The sequence below is a fragment of the Mobula hypostoma genome, chromosome X1 (genome assembly GCF_963921235.1).
Source record: "Mobula hypostoma chromosome X1, sMobHyp1.1, whole genome shotgun sequence".
NCBI lineage: Eukaryota > Metazoa > Chordata > Chondrichthyes > Myliobatiformes > Myliobatidae > Mobula > Mobula hypostoma.
The window spans coordinates 32,953,757-32,976,399 of record NC_086128.1 but is presented as its reverse complement, the minus strand read 5'-3'; the positions used below and the strand labels follow the sequence as shown (position 1 = coordinate 32,976,399).

General features: G+C 42.9%; 1 protein-coding gene across 13 annotated transcripts in view; it reads right to left on the bottom strand.

The window, feature by feature from the left end:
* Positions 1-22,643, bottom strand: part of LOC134340450 (thyroid hormone receptor alpha) — a 534,574-nt gene that overhangs the window by 508,655 nt on the left and 3,276 nt on the right. For 2 of the 13 annotated variants that reach the window (XM_063037699.1, XM_063037704.1), the window contains one exon: positions 1,114-1,296. The exons of 7 other annotated variants lie outside the window; for them this stretch is intronic. The gene's annotated coding sequence lies outside the window, so the exon portion shown is untranslated. Of the gene's footprint in view, positions 1-1,113; positions 1,297-6,987; positions 7,084-11,718; positions 11,923-13,057; positions 13,213-20,175; positions 20,348-22,643 lie in introns of all 13 variants that reach the window. 4 more of the 13 variants (XM_063037714.1, XM_063037702.1, XM_063037703.1 and 1 more) reach the window with 4 other exon arrangements.

The following is a 22,643-nucleotide window of genomic DNA, read 5'->3' as shown; positions in this document are numbered from 1 at the left end:
TGCTGGGCACCACAGCTCGTTGGGCTGTTCTGTGCTGTACCTCAAAATAAATTAAGTAAATATGTACATACCAATACACAAGCAGGGAGTCACCTTACTCTGTACTGCTTCACAGCTTAGACTTGTGGCTACATAAAACCCAGAATATAAGCAGCTCTCTTTGTACAGGACCTCCCCGGATTACAAAAGTTTTACTTATGTACAGTCCATACATTCAAATAAATTTGGAAGAACAGTAGGATGGACTTGTCAGCTGCTGCAGGTATATTCTGCCAAGTGGGAATGGAACTGGCTGTTTCCGTGTGCCTTCGCTCCCCACCCGACCCCCAAAGCCCCACCACTCGAACTACATCAATTGGGAGCTAAGAGCGCTGAGCAATCATTCACTCACTCACTGAGTCAGTGATGCCGGTTGGTCGTCGCTTTTACTATGCCAGCTCACTGTCCCATTGTAGCCGTTTCTGTTATCCTCTCCCACAATGAGAACCGTTCTGACAACAGCTTGGGTTACGAACAGTTCTCAGCAATGGAACACTGTTGTACTGTGGCAACTGTCTTTACAGAGGGGACCCAAGGTTTACCACACCAGTATAAAACTAAATTATTACTCATTCATTGTTCATCGCTTTGATTCTTTTTCAGTTCAGAAAGACAAAGTTTGCTAGTGTCTGAATGAGAAAAATGAGTTAAACTTATTGCCTGGATTTTGTGATCTCACATTTTTTTATGACCTGGAGACCATTTGGCCTAATCTATACTGCCTCTCAGAGCCACCCTAGCAATCTGTTTTCCCACCCATTTCCCTGTAAACATAACAACCAGCAGGTCCTTGGGATGGGAAAGGAAATCAGGGAGAACCCCACACAGTCACAGGCAGAATGTGCAAACTCCATACAGAGTACCAAAGGTCAAGTTTGAACCTAGATGTCTGGAACTATGAGACAGCTACTCTACTGTATCTGCAGTGTCAAGATAAAGATTAGCCTTATATGTCACACGTACATCAAAACATACAGTGAAATGCGTCTTTGCGTCAAAACAAATCAGCTGGGGGCAAACAGCAAGTGTCGCCATGCTTCTGGCGCCAACGTAGCATGTCCACAAATTACTAACCTTTCTAACGCTAACTTGTATGTCTTTGGAATGAGGGAGGAAACCGGGGCACCAGGCAGAAATCCACACGGTCTTTACAGACTGGCTGGAATCAAACTCCGATCAGCGATCGCTGGTGTTGGTAAAGTGAATGCGCCAACCGTTACTCCACCACGGTGTCAGTAAGCCCCTCTGTTTCAGGTGCTAGGTGTGATACAATTACAAGCCTAAGGACAGGATCATCACTATTACTCTAAGGAACTGCCACCATCTTCAGGATTCAAAGTGCTAAATGACTTCTAGTGGTTGTGATGTCATCAGTATATGCAGCCAATCACTATTAAGAGTTCTCAAGCCATCACACACGAGAGCAAAAAGTTCAATTTTTAATTAATTTTTTATACATTAAACAGATTGTGAAATAGTCCACATAACACAAATATTCCACATAACAAATTGTTTGTAACCTCCTACATTACATACAAGGGAAATTGCTCCATTAGTCAAACTTACTTAAGAAGCAGCTTCACAGTAAAAATAGGTTCAATAAAATGAGCTTTATTGCATGATCCAAGTGAGATTTGAATAGTATACTAAGTTATTATTGCTGCTTATCAAATTTCTAGTGGATGGGAAGAAAAATAACTATTTTAAATAAATCAGAATTGTTAGAAATGCAGTTCCGGATCACAATCACAACGCAAAGGTTAGAACATAAAACATACAGAGTACAGCACAGGGCCAGGCCCTTCATAGGTTGGGCAGCATTTGTAGGGAGAGCAATCAACTTAACCTTTCATCAGAATTTATGTAATTAATTATATTGTAATCTCCTCTCACAAGGACTCTGCACAGAGTCAACCCCCGTAAGGTGGCCAGACCAGATAACACCCCAGGCTGAGTGCTCGAAGTTCAAAGTAAATTTATTATCAAAGGTCATGTATGTCATCAAATACAACCCTGAGACTCGTACTCAATGAATCCAAAAACCATAATAGAATCAATGAAAGACCACTTCAACAGGGTGGACAAATAACCAATGTGTAAAAGACAACAAACTGCAAATACAATAAATGAAATAATAATAAAAAATAAATAAGCAATAAATATCGAGAACATGAGATGAAGAGTCCTTGAAAGTGAGTCCATAGTTTGTGGGAACACTTAGGTGCTGGGATGTTGAGTTGTTGGGGTGTCGGAGAACACACACACCAGCTTACTGACATCTTCACGGACATCTTCAACACTTCACTCATCCAGGCTGCTGTCCCCACATACTTTAAGTCAGCCACCATCATCTCTGTACCAAAGAACTCTGCACCTTCAGAACTAAATGATTACCGCCCGGTGGCATTGATGCCAATCTTCATGAAGTGCTTTGAACAGCTGGTAATAGCGCACATCAAAACTCCATTCCTGCCACGTTGAACACTCACCAATGTGCTTACTGACAGAACCGCTCTACAACAGATGCCATAGCATCTGTCATGCACCTAGCCTTGACACACGGAGAAAACAAGGACATTTTTTGTCAGAATGCTTTCTGGATTTCAGATCAGCATTTAACACTTGTCTCACAAGAGGTCAGTAAACAAACTCCTACTCCTCAGACTAAATACACCACTGTGTAACTGGGTGTTGAACTTCCTAACCAACAGACCAACGATAGTCAGGGTGCACAACCGCTCCTCCCTCCCCGTGATCCTCAGCATGGGTGCCTCCCGCCCCAGGACTGTGTGCTGAACCCATTGCTGTACACTCTGCTCACACATGACAACACGGCCAAACAGCAAAGTGATCATATTGTCAAGTTCGCCGATGACACGACAGTGGTGGGGTTCATCACTAACAATGATCAGACGTCCTGGAGAGAGCTGGTGGAAAAGTTTGAGGCCTTGTGCCAGGCATATAATTTCTTCCTCAATGACAACGAGACAAGGGAGATGGTTATTGACTTCAGGAGAATTTGCACCACTCACACCCCTCTACATTGGTGGCATAGCAGTGGAAACTGCAAATAGTTTCGACTCCTGGGATGGCACATCACACACAACCTCTCAAGGTCCCAGAACACATCCTACACAGTCAAGAAAGCTCATTAACACCTCTACTTTCTGAGGAGGCTGAAGGGTACTGCAATTTGCACATTCATACTCATGGCATTCTACAGATTCACAGTAGTGAGCATCCTCACATGCTGCATCACTGCATGGTACAGAAACTGCATTGCAGCAGACAGGAAGGCTCCATAACGGGTAGTCAAAACTGCCCAACGCATCACTGGCACCAGCCTACCCACCATCAAGGACATGTATACAGAAAGGTGCTGGAAAAGGGCCAGTAACATCATGAAGGATCCCACACACCCTGCTCACGGACTGTTTGTTTCACTCCCATCAGACAACACGGGAAATTACATTAAATATTTCAAACTAGAAAACATATATTCATATTTTTAAGTTTATTCATGCTTTCTTAGCTTCTATATTAATCATACTTTTCTGCCCTAATCAAAAATATGCTTTTTGTTTTTTGGTATGTTGTCTGAGAGTTCTTTGTGATTAGCTATGCAAAATGATGAAATCATAGATGCTGGATGCCAGAGAATCAAAGAACAGCAGGCATCAGAAATGGCCAGGTCCTCACCACAGACTCCACTGGCCCTTTGTAGAGCGTTTCTTTACCATTAAGTACAAATGCAGGGCAGGAATATTCCATCAATCTACTGATTGGTCAGCTGCGTAATTTATAGCATTATTTTGCAGTTTCTGCTGTCCTCTTATCTTTAAGCTTCAATCTCTTTTTTTCTAAAAGTAAATCATTGTATTTGTTCAGAATTTTGAAATTTTCCCAAAAGATTAAACATTCTCCTTGACAAAAATTACTTATCAACAGGTACTTAAGACTATCTGAACAGATTAATCTCTGTTGTAATCTGTTTAATTCCAGTTGTCAGAGTCAAATGCAGTAAACACTGAGTGACCTAAATAATGTCAAATTCTAAACATCAGCAATCCCTTGAAAGTTAAGGCATTTTACTTTGGTGGTATAATGATAAGAGCAAGCCGGTGCAGAGTACCCTTTACCACAAGTTGATCTATAACCCCAGTAGTGTGGAATATCCCACTGGAGATCAGGGGCTTGGAACATGTGGACTTTTATTCCAGAGATACATATATAAAAGTTGATTTTGTTTGTTCAATTCTTGACCACAATTACAATCAAAAGTTTCAAACCTAAAACATGCAGAGTACAACACAGAAACAGGCCCTTCGGCCCACGATGTCTGTGCTGAGCATGATGCCGTCTTAAACTAATCCCTTCTGCTTCCACATGATCCACATCCCTCCATCCCTGGATATTCATGTCCCCATTGAACAGCCTCCTGGACAGCACTATTGTATGTGAATACTGTTACTCTGGCAACGTGACTAGTCACTTCTGATTGCAAACTTGGACTTGTGCCAATGGTATATTTTTTATATCAGACGTGCACCTCATGATGTTATTCCCTGCACAATATTTCTTTGAAGCTCTCTCTGCAGCAGTAAGTCGGGGCCCAGAAGTGGGAATTTGACTGAAGGACATCCCTTTCACTCAACTATTTATTTGTTGAGGGGAGTCCTCTCAGCCTTCAGTTGACGCAACAGCTCTGCCCTCCGATCTTCCACCCAGCAGCCTTCAGATCATCGGATCTCAATCCATTACTCAAGTGACTCTTTTTATCGAAGATCCATAGAGTTCGTACCATTGTAAAAAAAAAATGGATCCAGCACAACACCAAACTGATTCAACTTGCAGAAATGAAAATTGATTTGACGTAACATGTTCTATTGCTCGGTCCCACCCCAACCCATCTATCAATCAACCCCTCCTCACCCAGAACCACTCTTCACTTGCCAGCTCTTGCTCTTACCCCTCTGGCTCACCTCTTTATACTGAGCATTTCCCACCTGCTTTTGCAGTCCAGATGAAGAATTTCAACAATAAACATGAAACAATGCACAAAAAAAATGCAGGAAGAAATGAGCAGGTCAGGTAGCAGCAGATGCAGGGTTTCAGGCTGAAATGTTGGCGATTCACTTCCCTGCACAGATGCAGCCTAGCCTGCTGTATTTCTCCAGAATTTTCTGTGTCGCTCCAGACTTTCAGCGTCTGCACAATCTGTTGTGTCTCCAAAATGTCGATTGTCCACTTCCCTCTACTGATGCTGCCTGACCTGCTGAGTTCATCCAGCAGCTCATTTTCTGCAGCTAGTTACACAGAATGTTCCTTGGTACCACTGCAAAAAAATTGGATCCATTTGGCAATAGTTTATCACCAAAATGGTACAATAAGCAGAAATGAAGATTAATTTGAGGCAACATGTTCTGGCGTCTGGCCACAAAGAATGTTCATTTATTTGAATGAAGTCATAAAGGCTTCTCCTGTGTACTGAATAAACAGAAGACTTGGAGGATGTTGTCGATTATTCGTGATCCATCTGTTTGCTGTCTTTTGACAGAATCTTACATTTGCTGCTTAATTAAAAGTTGTGTTCAATCACAGGAAATGTTTGCAGTAATACTGGGTCAATCTCTAAAACTATTTAAGATTGTAGTGTTTTGTTGCTGAAGCTGTTAATGTGACCTAGCTTTGTTCTTGTTCTTAGACCAGCTGGACATTATTGCTACTTGAGTTCTGGCAGTGGTCAAATTGGCTGTGAGTTGGCTTGTCCTAGGGTTGGAGGAATGTCTGCATGTGTGCATGGGTAGGTGGGAGAAAGGTAAAGGGCTTGTTTTGCTGTGGTTGTTTTATAGCTGTTGTTCTGTCGTCATTGTTGCTTATGTGTTCTGTGAACATGGCATACCACATTGGTGCTGAAATGCATGGCAACACTTGAGGAATGCCCCCAGCACATCCTAAGGTTGTGCTGGTTATTAACGCAAATGGTGCATTTTACTGTATGTTTTGAGGTTCGTGTGATAAGTAATTGAATCTGAATCTGAAAACATACTTAGAAGTAATTTTCCAAAAGTGACAGGAAGCACTTGTACTTTTTCCAAGAGTAGTCAAACATCAGTAAGGCACAAATCAGGAGTGTATGGAACTACCCTCCTCCTGATTAGACAATGAAGTGGCAATGACACTCAAATACAGTAGCTCGACATAATCAAGGACAAAGCAGCCCACTTGGTCGACAGCTTATCAACTATGTTAACCATAGGCTCCCATCCATTGGAGCATGATGACAAGGTTTTACTGGCAACACATTCTCTGAGGTCATGGCATACGCCATTGTGAACAAGGGTAGGAGGCACTTCTGGTACATTTCCAGTCACACCCCATCCTGGCATGAAAATTCTTTCACTATCAGCCCAAATTCCAGAGCTTCCTGCCCAACAAAACTGTGAGAAAATCTTCATGAGAAGGGCTACTGTTAATGATTTTTTTTTTAAGTCTTTATTTCCATTATTCCATGATTGGAAGCTATTTCATTCTCCTTTGAACAATCTGACCAACAGATAAATATTCCAGGGGACTAAAAAAATTCAGAAATCTTGACCTAACGCAAAATGAATCAACACAATTCGTGACAGATCACCTGCCATCAACTAGTCGCCCCTGTGGCTCCTCTTTGGGAGCTTGGCTTACTGCGTTGAAGAAATCTGTGCATTGATGAACCACAATGCTCATGTGCTGGTGTTAGTTTATTATAGTCACATGTACCTAATTACAATGAAAAACTTCTGTTTACAGCCATCCAGGCAGATCATGCCATACCAAAATGGCACTGAAGTCATGAAGGAAAACAGAATGACATTGCAGTTACAGAGTAAACACAGTGCAAATACAGACATGAAGTGCATGGACCACATTAAGATAGATTGGGAGATCAAGAGCTCAATAGTTCACCTTTTAGTGTATGAGAGGTCAATTCATGAGTCTCAGTTGGATAGAAATTGTCCTCGAGCCTGGTGGTAAATGTGCTCAAGCTTTTACATCTTCTGTCTGATAGGAAGAGGGAGAAGAAAGAACGTCAAGGGTGGAAGGAGTCTCCGATTATGTCCGCTGCCTTCCGGAGGCATTGGGAAGTATAGACAGATTCAAAGGAGGGGATGACTGGGCTGCATTCACCGTTCACTGCAATTATTTGCGATCTTGGGTAGCGGGTACTGATCCAATAAACCAAGGTTCATGATTTGGAGGGATGGATTTTCATTCCACTAATACAGCTGAAGAATTTAAACTCCATTAATTAAATACATTTGACATTTTAAAAAGTGTTTGATAGCAAGGCAGCTTTGGATTGTTGTAGAGCTCCACTGGCTTCTGTAATGGTTTACAACTCTCCCCTCACCAGGTGGTTGGCTTTGAAGTGGCCTAGCAAACCATGCAGTTGTACCAAGTTGCTTCAGGCAGTTCAGGTAAGTAGATCTCTGCCAACTTTGCAAGGAAAAGATGAAATGGATGACAAATGCAATCCTCAAACAGCACCTTATTTTTATTTCTGGCACCTTTTGGATTCAATATTGAATTGGACAACTTCTTTGTTTGCCTTCTTTGTCAAAGAACTGGCCGTTTCCACTGCAGGGTATCCGTCAGTAATATTGACCCAGCTTCTCTCTCTCTCCATTAACACAGCCTGACCTGCTGATCTTTTCCCATAGCTCTGTGTTTCACAGCAGTTACACGTCAGTTTGCTTATGTTCACAGTAGTAACTTGTCAGTTTGCTTATACTCTTTGGCCCTCTGGGATTTATCAACTGGATGACTTCACCAACACTTTCTCACTACAACAACCTGGACATTAACCTATCAGAGATAGAACATAGTATAACATAGGAACAGGCCCTTTGGGCCACAATGTTATGCTGATAATAGTCAAATTTTCTACCTGCACATAGTCCGTATCCCTCCATTCTCTGCATATTCATGTATCTAAGACCCTCTTAAATGCTCCTACTGCATCTGCCTCTGCCATTACCCTTTGCAGCACTTTCCAGGCATCCGCAACTCTCTGTGTATAAAACCTGCCCCATACATCTCCTTTGAGCCTTTCGACCTCTCACCTTAGATAAATGTCCTCTAGAATTTGACATTTCAATCCTAGGAAAAAAGGTAACACCTGTTCACTCCATCTTAACCTCTCATAATTTTATTAACTTCTGTCAGGTCTCCCTTCAGCTTCTGCTGTTCCAGAGAAAACAACCCTAATTTGTCTAACCTCTTCTTGTAGCACATACCCTGTAATCCTGGCAGGATCCTAGACAAGGTTATTCTTTTTGTCAATTCACATGCTCTCTATCATTTAAACTAACTTACTTTCTTTACCCATTCTGACAAAGAGAAGACTATTTCAAGGTGGAATGTCATGTGGATAGGGTGGTGAAGAAAACTTTTGGTATGCTGGCCTTTATAAATCAGAGCATTGAGTATAGGAGTTGGGATGTAATGTTGAAATTGTGCAAGGCATTGGTAAGGCCAAACTTGGGGTATTGTGTACAGTTCTGGTCACCGAATTATAGGAAAGATGTCAACAAAATAGGGAGAGTACAGAGAAGACTTACTAGAATGTTACCTGGGTTTCAGCACCTAAGTTACAGAGAAAGGTTGAACAAGTTGGGTCTTTATTCTTTGGAGCGTGGAAGGTTGAGGGGGGACTTGATAGAGGTACTTAAAATTATGAGGGGGATAGATAGAGTTGACGTGGATAGGCTTTTTCCATTGAGAGTAGGGGAGATTCAAACAAGAGGACATGAGTTGAGAGTTAGGGGGCAAAAGTTTGGGGGTAACACGAGGGGGAACTTCTTTACTCAGAGGGTGGTAGCTGTGTGGAACAAGCTTCCAGTAGAAGTGGTAGAGGCAGGCTCGATATTGTCATTTAAAGTTAAATTGGATAGCTATATGGACAGGAAAGGAATGGAGGGTTATGGGCTGAGTGCAGGTTGGTGGGACTAGGTGAGAGTAAGCGTTCGGCACAGACTAGAAGGGCCAAGATGGCCTGCTTCTCTGCTGTAATTGTTATATGGTTATATATATTTTAGCTCTCTTTCATGTTCGACAGCCTGAGCTGCAAAGTTTCTCCTGCATTTTCAGGGAATGTAATCAAGAATGGTTAATAATACTCATAGCAGAGTGGTGTAAAACCTTGCAAGTCCTATCCTTGGCTACAAGAGGATGAATGCCAAAATGCAACAGGCACTGCATTTGGAATGACAGTTTTTAGAAATAAACCAAATTTACAGCTCTTATTCAAAATTACTCCTGGTAGTAGACCTCTTTTGGATTTAAAAGCAATTCCTCAATTCAGACAAGAAAACCATAAGAATAGGAGCAGAATTAGATGATTCAGTCTGTCGAGTCTGCTCTGCCATTCCATCATGCCTGATTTATTTTCCCTCTCAATCTCAATTCTCCTGCCTTCTTCCCATAACCCTTGACATCAATACTAATCAAGAACCTAACAACCTCCATACCAATATACCAATGACTTGGCCTCCTCAGCTGTCCGTGGTACTGAATTCCGCAAATTCGCTATCCTCTGCCTAAAGAAATTCCTCCTCATCTCTGTTGTAAAGGGACATCCCTCATTCTGAGGCTGTGCCCTGTGGTCCTAGACTCCACCGCTATAGGAAGCATCCTCTCCACATACGCTCTATCTGGGCTTTTCAATATTTGATGAGATCGTTCTCAGTCTTCTAAACTCCAGCGAGTACAGCCCTAGAACCATCAAACACTGGGGGATATCTCCCTCTCTCTTGCCAGGGAGAGCGAGAACCTGTGGGTTGTCGAATTTTGGATGAAATGCAAAGCCTTTGGGGTAACCTTGGTCTGTGTCTTTGCTATTGCTTAGCACACACTTGTGCTCGGTGATGGTACCAATGCGCATTTATTGTTGCTAGTGGGGGGAGGGGGGATTGTTGCTCGCTGCTGATTACGCATGGGGGGAGCTGGGGGGGACTTTGGAGTTCTCGTGTTTAACTGTCGTTTATTCTTTGGGGCACTTCTCTGTTGTTTTGCAAAGAAAAAGCATTTCAGGATGTATATTGTATACATTTCTCTGACATTAAACTTGACCTTTGAACCTTTGAACACTCTTCATATGTTAAACTGAACTGAGGAGAAAATGGAGAATTCTGGAAATGCTAGATATCCCTGGCAGAACCTGTGGAAAGAGAAAATAAACCAACATATCATGCAAATGGACGCTTGCTAATCTGAAAAATTAATTTATGTTTCTCACGGATTTGTTGGGTGTTTCTAGCGTTTCCACTTATAGCTTTATTCCCACCATTCGGAGTATAGCTGCCTCTGTGATAATGCTTGTTTCCACATGATTGATGGACTATTTGCATTATGTGGTTATGGCACGATTGTGATCAGGAAAACAATTTAAATCTTTGAAGGCAGTTACAGCCTATTCTGCTATAATGCAGCTTCATATAAATGTGAGGCTTCTTAGGAATGTCACTATTACAGTTTATTATTATTTGTTCACTGTTGTCATATATACCAAGTTACAGTGAAAAACTGTTGTTTGCATGTCACCCTAGCAGATCATGCCATTCATAAATACACCAAGGGAGCAAAACAGAATACAATGCAGAATATAGTGTTGCAGCTACAGAGAAAGTGCAGTGCAGGCAGATAAATAATGTGCAAAGGCCATAAAAAGGTAGGCCGAGAGATAAAGAATTCACCTTTGGCATATAAGAGGACCATTACAGTAGAAGAGACAATATGTCACTTTGATTAGTCCTTGGAATCACAACTCCAGATACTGCAGATGCTCAGTGTTTGGATATATTCAACATGAGATCAATTGGTTTTCAGACCTGGAGGAAATTGAGGTACAGTGGGCAAATGGTAACGTTGGACTTAAGGCTAAGGATCAGCTTGGAACTTGAATGGCACAGCATTCCCAAGGGGACTTTGGTTCAGTTCTACTGTTTGAAGTGTCCAACACAACAGGAAAACTATACATTGAAATCAGCTTTGAAATTGGCGTCTGTAGGCCAGGCAAATAAGCTCTTCCTCAACATCAAAAAGATGGTTATCGACTTCAGGAGAATGCGCACCACTCACATCCCTCTTTACATCGATGGCACAGCAGTGGAAACTGTGAGCAGTTTCAAACTCCTGGAAGTGCACATCTCACTGAATTTCTCATGGTCCAAGAACACATTCTAGACTAGGGTTTCTCAAACAGGGTTCCGTGAGAAATTGCTAGGGGCTCTGTGAGAGATCGTGATGAAAAAAAGACATAGTTTTTTGAACTTTGTGCGATGCGTGATGCTAGCGCTTGCAGCGGTGGACAGTGACGGAGCAGCCTCGTTAGCAATCTCGTTACAGGTCTCTCAGCCCGGTATGGCAGTAGGCAGTAGGACCGTGCTTATTTGCTTGAGTCCATTCTCAGTTTTTAACACGAGATAAGGAGGGGAGGCCGTTGATAATTGGTGAGAACTGTATTGTATGGAGGGGAGGTGGCAGACTGATCATTTGTGAGCACTGTATTGCACAGAGGGGAGGACAGTAGGCTGATGAGGAGTGAAGTGTTTTTTCCAAGCATTGAATGGACTTGCCCAACTTGGGCTGTGATGTCCACCTTTCCCTCCTAAATTACCTCCCCCAACTTTCCCTTACCTGCCACGAACTAACTTATGGGAACGAAGAAACTCTCCCAGTGTAGTAGAAAATTGGAGGGAAATTTTCATTCTAAAGACAGTTCTGTGTGGCGATTTTTGAAGAGGACGTGTGAGATGGAAGAGGATTCCAGGTCTAGGCCTATGGACAGTTCTGATGAGGTTAATGATGAAGAATTACAATCTTCTGAATCATTTCACTGCCCTGGTGCAACAACAGACACAAAAAGTCAGTCTTTTTTGAAACAAATTTGCAAAAGCTTATTTACACAACAAATACACAAAGTACAAACATTAAGTATTTACAAGACAGTGAATAAATTCAACTTAAAATATGATTACTACTGTCTATAACACAGTCAGTTCCCTGGGGGGGCCCACAACTCCTGGAAATCCTCCACTGTATCCATTATGACCGCATGCTTCCTCTCCAAGGACAGCCGGGCACCATTATACCCTCGGAAGAGGGGCAGGCATTCGGCCCAGGAGCAAGCCTACCAGGAGATCCTGCTGGTGGCCTGCTCCCTTCTGTACTGGGGGCCCGTATATAAGGAGCGCAGGGCTGAATTGCAACCAGAATCTGAGCGGCAGCCCCTTCAGAAACTCAAACAGGGGCTGCAACCTCTCACGCTCCATATAAGCGTGGTACACTGACTCCTCCCGGCAAGAGAATGGACAGGTGGACGGGGTGTCAGTAAACCTGCGTAAAAGCCTGTTGCATGGTACTGCCCAATGCAACACCTTCCACATCAGCTCCCCAGTGTACAGGGGAAGGACTGCATAAAGAGATTTCCACTAGGGACCTTCTCTGCTGCCAGGTAGTAAAACAGATCACCAAAGTGAGTCTGGTCGACAGACGAAGGCAAGGAAGTGAAGGGTGTGCAAGAGCAGCTCGTACAAGAAGCTCTTTGGAGCATCACGGAAGGGCTCGGTGGGCATTCCCGTGAGAGGGCTCACGTTGTGCAGGACTCTCCCCCATGTGGTGTCCCGAGGCCTGGGTCCAATGAGCACTCCCAGCGCATCAGATTGTGGTGATGCAGCTGGAACCCCTCCACTTCCCTGAGCCCGCTCAACACCCACTGTGACAGGATGGAGACTAGTCCCCCTCGAAGCAAGAGCACTGTCCCCCACTAGCACAGGAGCACCCTGTCTGGATGAGACTAGACCCCATACCCTCAACAGCTCTCAGTAAAAGCGAGGCAGTTCCCTCAAAGCGACGTGGCTTGATGCTGTCAGCTGTAAACCGTGTGCCCTCCTGCAGGCAGTGTCCCCGGCAGAGAAAGTGCATTGCCAGTGCATGCCATCTTGGGGGGGGGGGGTGGGGTGGTGTGGTCGCTTACAGATATCTCTGCAGGGTCCTGAGGCGGAGAGCTGTTAGCAGGGTGCACACACATACACCAATGACTGACTACCCTCCGCGATTGGAAGATTCAGGACTGCAGCAGAGACCCAATGCCTCCTGTTGTGCCAGAAGTCCACCAGCCTCTTCTGGGTCCTGGAGGCAAAAGCAATGAGTAAAGTAATCAGCTGGTACCATATCTATACAATGAAAGCTACTTATCAATGGGTTTTACTTGGACTGGTGATCTAAGTTGTTTTATTCCATTGTGCCTAGTCTGTGGCAAACAACTTACAAATGTAGCAATGGCTCCAGCAAAACTGAAAAGACACAACTACAAATCACAGCCATATGACACGTAAAATTGCTGATCAAAAAAAAACAGATTAAAGCTTTTGAAAATAAAGTCACAGGCAGTAAAAGGAAACAGGAGACAAGTTATTTTGTAGTTTTAAGGCCAGTTTACTTGAGAATGTTTTAAAAAAATATGTGAAAACCTGGACAAAGAGCACACTAATCTCCTGCTACATACAGAAATCCGGTGGCTTTGCAAAGGGAGAGTTCTCAACAGGGTGTTTGAGCTGAAGGTGAATTGCAGGAGTACTTTAAAGAAAATAATAGGCCAGTGAGACTTACTTCAGTGGTTGGTAAGTTGATGGAGAAGATCCTGAGAGGCAGGATTTGTGAACATTTGGAGAGGTATAATATGATCAGGAACAGTCAGCATGGCTTTGTCAAAGGCAGGTCATGCCTTACGAGCCTGATTGAATTTTTTGAGGATGTGACTAAACACATAGATGAAGGTAGAGTAGTAGATGTAGTGTATATAGATTTCAGCAAGGCTTTTGATGAGGTACCCCATGCAAGGCTTATTGATCCAGAACTGGCTTGCCCACAGAAGGCAAAGAGTGGTTGTAGACGGGTCATATTCTGCATAGAGGTCGGTCACCAGTGGTGTGCCTCAGGGATCTGTTCTGGGACCCCTACTCTTTGTGATTTTTATAAATGACCTGGATGAGGAAGTGGAGGGATGGGTTAGTAAATTTGCTGATGACACAAAGGTTGGGGGTGTTGTGAATAGTGTGGAGGGCTGTCAGAGGTTACAGCGGGACATTGATAGGATGCAAAACTGGGCTGAGAAGTGGCAGCTGGAGTTCAACCCAGATAAGTCGGTGCAGGTTGGTGGGACTAGGTGAGAGTAAGAGTTCGGCACGGACTAGAAGGGCCGAGATGGCCTGTTTCCATGCTGCAATTGTTATATGGTTATAAGTGTGAGGTGGTTCATTTTGGTGGGTCAAATATGATGACAGAATATAGTATTAATGGTAAGACTCTTGACAGTGTGGAGGATCAGAGGGATCTTGGGATCCGAGTCCATAGGACACTCAAAGTAGCTGTGCAGGTTGACTCTGCGGTTAAAAAAGCATACGGTGCATTGGCCTTCATCAATCGTGGGATTGAGTTTAGGAGCCATGAGGTAATGTTGCAGCTATATAGGACCCTGGTCAGACCCCACTTGGAGTACCGTACTGTGCACAGTTTTGGTCGCCTCACTACAGGAAGGATGTGGAAACCATAGAAAGGGTGCAGAGGAGATGTACAAGGATGTTGCCTGGATTGGGGGAGGGATTGCCTTATGAGAATAGGTTGAGTGAACTCGGCCTTTTCTCCTTGGAGTGACGGAGGATGAGAGGTGTACAAGATGATGGGAGGCATTGATCGTGTGGATAGTCAAAGGCTTTTTCCTAGGGCTAGCATGAGAGGGCACAGCTTTAAGGTGCTTGGAAGGTGGTACAAAGGGGATGTCGGGGGTAAGTTTTTTACTCAGAGAGTGGTGAGTGTGTGGAATGGGCTGCCGGTGACGGTGGTGGAGGCGGATACGATAGGGTCTTTTAAGAGACTCTTGGATAGGTACATGGAGCTTCGAAAAATAGGGGGCTATGGGTAACCCTAGGTAACTTCTCAGGTAAGGACATGTTTGGCACAGCTTTGTGGGTCAAAGGGCCTGTATTGTGCTGTAGGTTTTCTATGTTCCTATGTTTCTAAAACAGTCGGCCAGATTTTGCTAAGTGTTTTGAGATGAAGAACGGCTGCAGAAACTAGCCTACTTAGCAGACACTTGTTACCATATGAACCAGTTGAACAAGTCTCTGCAAGGTCCTGGAGAAAATATTTTGACTTCAAATGACAAGATTCTTGGATTTAAACGGAAACTGAATCTTTGGAAAAATCATGTCACAAAAGGAAGCCTTGAAATGTTTCCACTGCTGTTTGGGCTTGAGAGTGAGGAAGGATATCAGAAAGTCTCGAGTATTATTGAAAACCACCTGGAAGAACTGTAGATCAAAATTGAACAATATTTTTCCTCACTTTCAACACAAGTGTATGACTAGGTGATGGACCCTTTCTCTGAATCTTCTGCTCAGCCTGAGAACTTGACTTTGAGAGAAGAGGAAGAGCTTTGTGAGCTGTACTCTGATCGTGCACTCAAGATGAGATTTACTGACCTGCCCCTGGATAAAATCTGGATTTCGGTGAAAGAAGAGTATCTTGCCATTCATAGAAAGCAATGAATGTTTTGCTGCAAACAACAGGAATTCTGCAGATGCTGTAAATTCACTTACTCACTCTTCCTTCAGTTAGTCCTGACGAAGGGTCTCGGCCTGAAACGTCGACTGCACCTCTTCCTAGGGATGCTGCCTGGCCTGCTGCGTTCACCAGCAACTTTTATGTGTGTTGCAATGTTTTGCTGCAGTTTTCAACTTCCTACATGTGTGAGCAAGCTTTTCCTTGTTTAACAAACACCAAGAGTAAGGATAGAAATCGTCTCACTTCGATTGAAGGAGAAATTTGTGTGTGCTTATCTCAAGTTCGACCCAGAGTTGAGTAATTTATTATGTTTACCTTATGAGTTTTTAAAATTTATGAAAGAGAAAGAAAGTTTAATTTCAAGAAAGGTAAGCTAAGCTTAACTATCTGTTTCTTTTCCAAGAAACTTTAGCTAAAAATTCATTCTCTACTCAAAAGAGCATTGATAATTATTTTTGGATTATTATATCTACAAGCTATTGATCGCACTAATGTATTGTGAGCTCCAGATATAATAATTTTTATGCAGGGGTTTCCTGAGACCTGAAAATTATTTCAAGGGTTGCTGCAGGGGAAAAAGGTTGAGAAAGGCTGCTTTAGACAATCAAGAAAGCTCACCAACACCACTATTTTCTGAAGAGGTGAAAGACATCTGAACTATATACGCACGTCATTCTACAGATGTGCAGTAGAGAGCATCCTAACATGCTGCATCACTGTGGTATGGAAACTGCACTGCAGAAGGCAGGAAGGCTCCACAACAGATAGTCAAAACAGCCCAATGCATCACCATCACCAGCTTACCCACCATCAAGGACACATGCACAGAAAGGTGCCAGAAAAAGACCAACGAACATCATGAAGGACCCCCATCTACCCTGCTCATAGACTGTTTGCCCTACTCCCATCAGGGAGTAGGCTACATAGCATCCATGCCCAGATCACCAGACCCAAAAAACAGTTACTTTCCCCAAGCAGTAAAGTTGATCAACACCTCTACCCACTAACTCACCCCTCCACACCCCCCACCACGACTGATTTATCATTTCTTGTCAGAGTCACCTTATGTAAGACACTCCTGTGCCTAGTGTCACTTTATGGACATACAGACAATCTAAGCTATTTTATGCATTTATATTTATTGTGTTCTTTGTATTATTATGTTCTTTATCTTATTGTGTGGCTTTTTGTGCTGCATCAGATCTGGAATAACAATTATTTTTTTCTCCTTTACACTTCTGTACTGGAAACGACCTTAAACAATCTTGAATGAGAGTCAGTGTCCGCTCGAGGCTGGAGATGGAGGTCTGTCCTGGGGTTAAAGGACTATGTATGGGCGTGCGTAGGAGGGAGGAACGGGGCATGTTTTTGCTCTTATTGTTTGTTTTTTTTTGTGTTCTGTGTTGTTCTGCCGAACATTGTGGGCATGTTAGGTTGGCACGAAAACTTGCAGACTGCCTATAGCACACCCTCAGGTGTGTTGGTTGTTAACACAAATGACGCATTTCACTGTATGTTTTGATGCACATGACAAATAAACTTGAAGCTTGAAACTTGAATCTTGCATTTGCATTTAAATAACCCATAAAGTACCGGAGACAGGGATAAATGTACTGATATCACTCACAAACTGATGACCAGACTGAAGTGTTCTATCTAAGGAAATTGAGTCAACACTGGTAAATTTTCAGTTATGCCTATAATAAACAACTATATGTTCTCCTATGAAAAAAAGAGCACAATGTGACTCTGTTTTTAAGTCCACATCCGAGTTGAAGCATACTCAATTATACCAGAATAGATGGCCAGAAGGAACTGTTATAAGTGATTGAATTTAGTTCATCCATGGGACATGGACATCACTGACAAGGTCGGGATTTAACATCCATCCTTAATTGCTCTTGACTGAAGCAACTTTCTAAGCCATTTCACAGGACACTCAATAATCAACGACATTGGCAGATCCAGAGAACAGACTACATACAGGCCAGACAATTAACGATGACAGATTTCCATGTGGAAAGGCATTAGGGAACCAGAAGAGTTTTACAATGTTCCAGTAATTTTATGGCTTCCATCCCTGTCTTACTAAATTACTTGAATTTAAATTCCCCACTGCTCTGGTGGTGTTTTCAGCCTGTGCTTCTGCATCAATATTTCAGGTTTCAAATTACTATACTTCACTTGACTGTACTATGGTTCTTGTTAAAGTACACTATAAGTCGTCTTAATTCCCTAGCCATAATAAGGAGGAATTTCTTTAGCTAAGAGTATGGTGAATCTGTGAAATTCACTGCCCCAGGCAGCTGTGGAGGCTAAGTCATTGGACATATTTAAAGCGGAGGCTGATAGGTTCATGATTAGTCAGGGTGCCTAAAGGTTACATTGAGAAAGCAAGAAAATGAGATTGAGTGGGATAATAAATCAGCCATGATGAAATAATGGAGCAGACTCAATGGGCTGAATGGCCTGATTCTGCCCCTTTATCTAATGGTCTTATGGTAATTAACTTTGAGGATGCAGAAAAATTCATATTCAGTGTTACTCACTGACTGCTGCACATTGTCAATGTTAAGCAAGGATTGGCTGCAATGCCAATTTCTACCAATATTAATTTACTTGCACAGGAAGAAGAGTTCCTTCAAGCAGGGTACCAGATGATGCCAGCGGTCTGCAGAATTGTGCCCAAGCAAAGTCCAAAGGAAAAACAAAGGAAAAAAAGGGAATTTACTTCAAAAGCTTCCCTTGCTTTTATAAAGATAAAAAATAAAGATTTAAAAAGATTAGCTTTATTTGTCACTGGTACATCGAAGCATACAGTGAAATGTGTCGTTTTGCATCAACAACCAACACAGTTTGAGGATGTGCTGGGGGCAGCCTGCAAGTGTGGCCATGTTTCCCGTGCCACACTAGCATGCCCACAACTTACTAACCCGAACCATACATTTTTGGAATGTGGGAGGAAACTGGAGTGCCCAGAGTAAACCAGCGCAGTTCGGGGGAAAATGTACAAACTCTTTACACTTTTAACCCAACTGAATTTCTGAGACAAAGCAATCTTCTCCACCGCCCATCCACCCCTACAAGCATCTTGTAAAAAAAGCAAGATAGAATAATCTTATAAGAGATACTGTACCAAAGAAACTGGACTGTACTTAAGCAGTAACTACAAAAGGCTTGTTTCACTCAGTGAGAACTTATGTATCTTTTAAACAGTGTAACATTAAGTTTAGATATGGAATCATGATTATGATTTGGAATTCAAATCAAATATGTAAATGTTTCCAATATTTTCATGGTTCCAATATTTTGGTCGCTCTCCCACTGGAACACATCTTCACAGATTCAATGTTTCTTTATTCTAACCCAAATGCCCATTCTTCATGAACTAAGACAGTTAGTCAAGCTGTCTGTGTAAATCGGCATCACTGCACAGCCTAAAATGCCAACTTCTACAGCAGTTACTTGTTCATAAAAAGCAACGGAAACTCTTCCAGCTTTTTCTCAGTCATAACTCAGGGTGAACTCTCAATTCCTCAATGTTCCTGTCCAGAACATGTATCCATTATAATGATAACCAGCCAACTTTGAGGATAGTTGTTACTTATCAGCCATCGATTTGCAAAGTGTTACCAAATATATACTTTTACCATTTCTATAATCTGTTTCATGAGATCAGTAATATTAGGTATGCATTCAGTGGCACTTTATTAGGTACCTCCTGTACCTAACGAAGAGGCCACTGTGTGTTTGTTCGTTGTCTTCTGCTGTTGTAGCCCATACACTGCAAGGTTCAATGTGTTTTGCATTCAGAGATACTCTTCTGCACACCACTATTATAATGTGTGATTATTTGAGTTACTGTCGCCTTTCTGTCAGCTTGAACCAGTCTGGCTATTCTCCTCTGACCTCTCTCATTAACAAGGCATTTTCACCCACAAAGCTACTGCTTGCTGGATTTTTTTTTGTTTCTTGTATCATTCTCTGTAAACTCTAGAGACTGTTGTGCATGAAAATCCCAAGAGATCAGCAGTTTCTGAGATACTCAAACCACCCTGCTTGGCACCAACAATCATCCCACGGTTAAAGTCACTAAGATCACATTTCGTCTCCATTCTGATGTTTGGTTTGAACAACAACTGAACCTCTTGACCATGTCTGCATACTTTTATGCATTGAGTTGCTGTCACATGATTAGCTGACTAGGTATTTGTGTTAACGAGCAGGTGTGCAGGTGTACCTAATAAAGTGGCCACTGAGTATTTGAACATACTTTTAACAGCATTCCTTTACAGCATTTACAAACTAATACTTCCTGGCGTGTCATGTTCAGGAATTTCATGCCTCTCAAAAATAAATTAACATGATCTTAAACATATACTTGCGAACATCTTACTTACTGTTTCACTAGGTCCTTCAAGGGAAGGAAAGCTGCCGTTAGTCCTTAGCCTGGCCTCTAACCGCATACCTGCAGCTATGTGGCAAACTCTGAACAAGTTCACTCAGTTTAAAGAACAATTAAGGACTGACCTTTGCACCCCGAGAATGGATAAATAGAAAATTACTTCTGACCCCAACATTAATGCTGCTTTCATTGCCAAGTCACGCAAACATTTCATTTCTCAAGAAGTATCCCCGTCTCTTGCCTCTTCTCCAGACAATGCAGACTTTTGATTCAGAAGTCCAAACAAGCCTTTCAGACCTTGTTGAAGGAATGGTCAAAAATTGTGAAGCTGCATCATCAATGCCAGGAAATTATGAAAAAAACATTGGTTAGGTCTCACCTGGAACCGAACTACGTGACTGCTATTCCATGACATCCACTATCGGGTCTGCTGATTGTGCAGCATTGAGCCTTTGAGCAGGTGACTATTTGAGTCAGGCAGGGGAAAGGTTTTATACAGCCAGTACAGAGTACCCCTGTGACCATCCACCTCAACAACAGGATACTTTTGTGGGAGGGATTACCTACAAGAGGAAAGTCACAGTGGTCGGATCTCTGGCACTGAGTCTGGCTCTGTGTCTCAGAAGGGAAGGGAGGAGAAGAGGCGTGCTGTAGTGATGGGGATTCGTTAATTAGACGAACAGAAAGGAGGTTCTGTGCACAAGAACAAGACTCCTAGATGGTATGTTGCCTCCCAGGTGCCAGGGTCTGGGATATCTCGGATCGAGTCCTCAGCATTCTCAAGTGGTAGGGTGAACAGCCAGAGGTTGTGGTCCTTGTAGGTACCAATGACATAGGCAGGAAGAGTGATGAGGTTCTGCAAAGTGAGTTCAAGGAATTCGGTGCTAAGTTAAAGGGCAGGACCTCCAGGGTTGTGATTTCAGGATTGCTAAACATGCCACGTACTAGTGAGGGCAGAACTAGGAAGATTATACAGTTTAACACGTGGCTAAGAAGTTGGTGTTGGAGGGAGGGCGTCAGGTTTTTGGATCATTGGGCCCTCTTCCAGGGAATCTGTGCAGAAGAGATGTTGTGCATCTGTACTGAAGGGGGACTAATATCCTAGCAGGGAGGTTTGCGAGTGCTGCACGGGGGTGTTTTCAACTAGAGTTGCAGGGGGATGGGAGCCAGAGCGCCAGAACAGGAGAATTCATCTAGTGAGGCTTTATGGGTGGAACTGAGGGAAAAGAAATGTACAACCACGTCAACGAGGCTATATTATAGACTACGCACAGTCCGCAGGATTTAGAGGAACAAATTTACAGAGAAATTGCAGACTACCTCCCTACAGGAAAGATGCAAATAAGGGTGAAAGAGTACAGAGAAATTTTACAAGGATGTTGCCGGGACTGGAGGACCTGAGTTATAAGGAGAAATTGAATAGGTTTGGACTTTATTCCTTGGAAAATAGAAGACATAGGGGAGATTTGATAAAGGTATACAAAATTATGGGGGGCAATAACTGGGTAAATGCAAGCAGGTTTTATCCACTGAGGTTGGATGGGATGACAAGTAGGGATCATGGGTTAAGGGTGAAAGGTGAAAGTTTAAGGAGAACATGAGGGGAAATTTCTTCACTCAGAGGGTCAAGAGAGTGTGGAATGAGCTGTCAGTGCAAATAGTGCATGCAAGCTTGATTCCAATATTTAAGAGGAGTTTGGATAGGTACATGGATGGAAGGGGCATGGAGGGCTATGGTCTGGGTGCAGGTGATGGGAGTAAGCAGATTAAATGGGTTGGCATGGACTAGATGGGCCAAAGGGCCTGTTTCTGTGCTGTACTTTTCTGTGACTCTATAATGCCATTCTGAGTCAGGAGGATGGTGATAGGAAGCAATGGGACCCAGCGCTTTGGTGGGGTTCGGGATTGAAACAGAGGATTGATGTTGCGGTGGGAGGGAAACAGGACTCTGCGGATGAACAGAAGATCAGAAGCTGGGACATTGTCCTGAGAGTGAATGGGGCCAGATTACCTGCAGTAGAGTTGCTATTGGGCAGTATAGTCTACATTTTGAAGGGAGGGTTCAGGACCAACAGCAGGTGGGAATGTGAATGTATGGGGTATGTAAATGGCCACAGATTGGCACAGTCGACTTGGTGTTTCTTGAAATCAGGAGTTCAAAGGTTCACTGTAAATTTATTATCTATGCACATACATGTCACCATATACTACCTTGAAATTTATTTTATAGGAGGTACAGAAACCTTAGGTCCCACACCACCAGGTCTATAAAAGTCTGTCAGTGTTTTAGATGACATGCCAAATTTACTGCAGGTAGCTGGTGGGGTGGAGGACTGTTTGTTGCTTCAAAGCCAAGAGCACCCAATCATTCTACAGGTGTTCAAGTTTGCCCATGCAATTTGAGTACTGTGCTGTCCACAGATACCAGAATGGCAGGTACCACAAAACAATGTAATTCACTGCCCTGTAAAGACTTCTGTATGGGGAATGGTGTCATTATGTGCACCCTTGACATGGAAATCACTTCTGGGTACCGAGGTTGCTTGGCAACAGGAAGTGACCAGTAAAAAAAAGTGCTTTGGAGTGACAACAA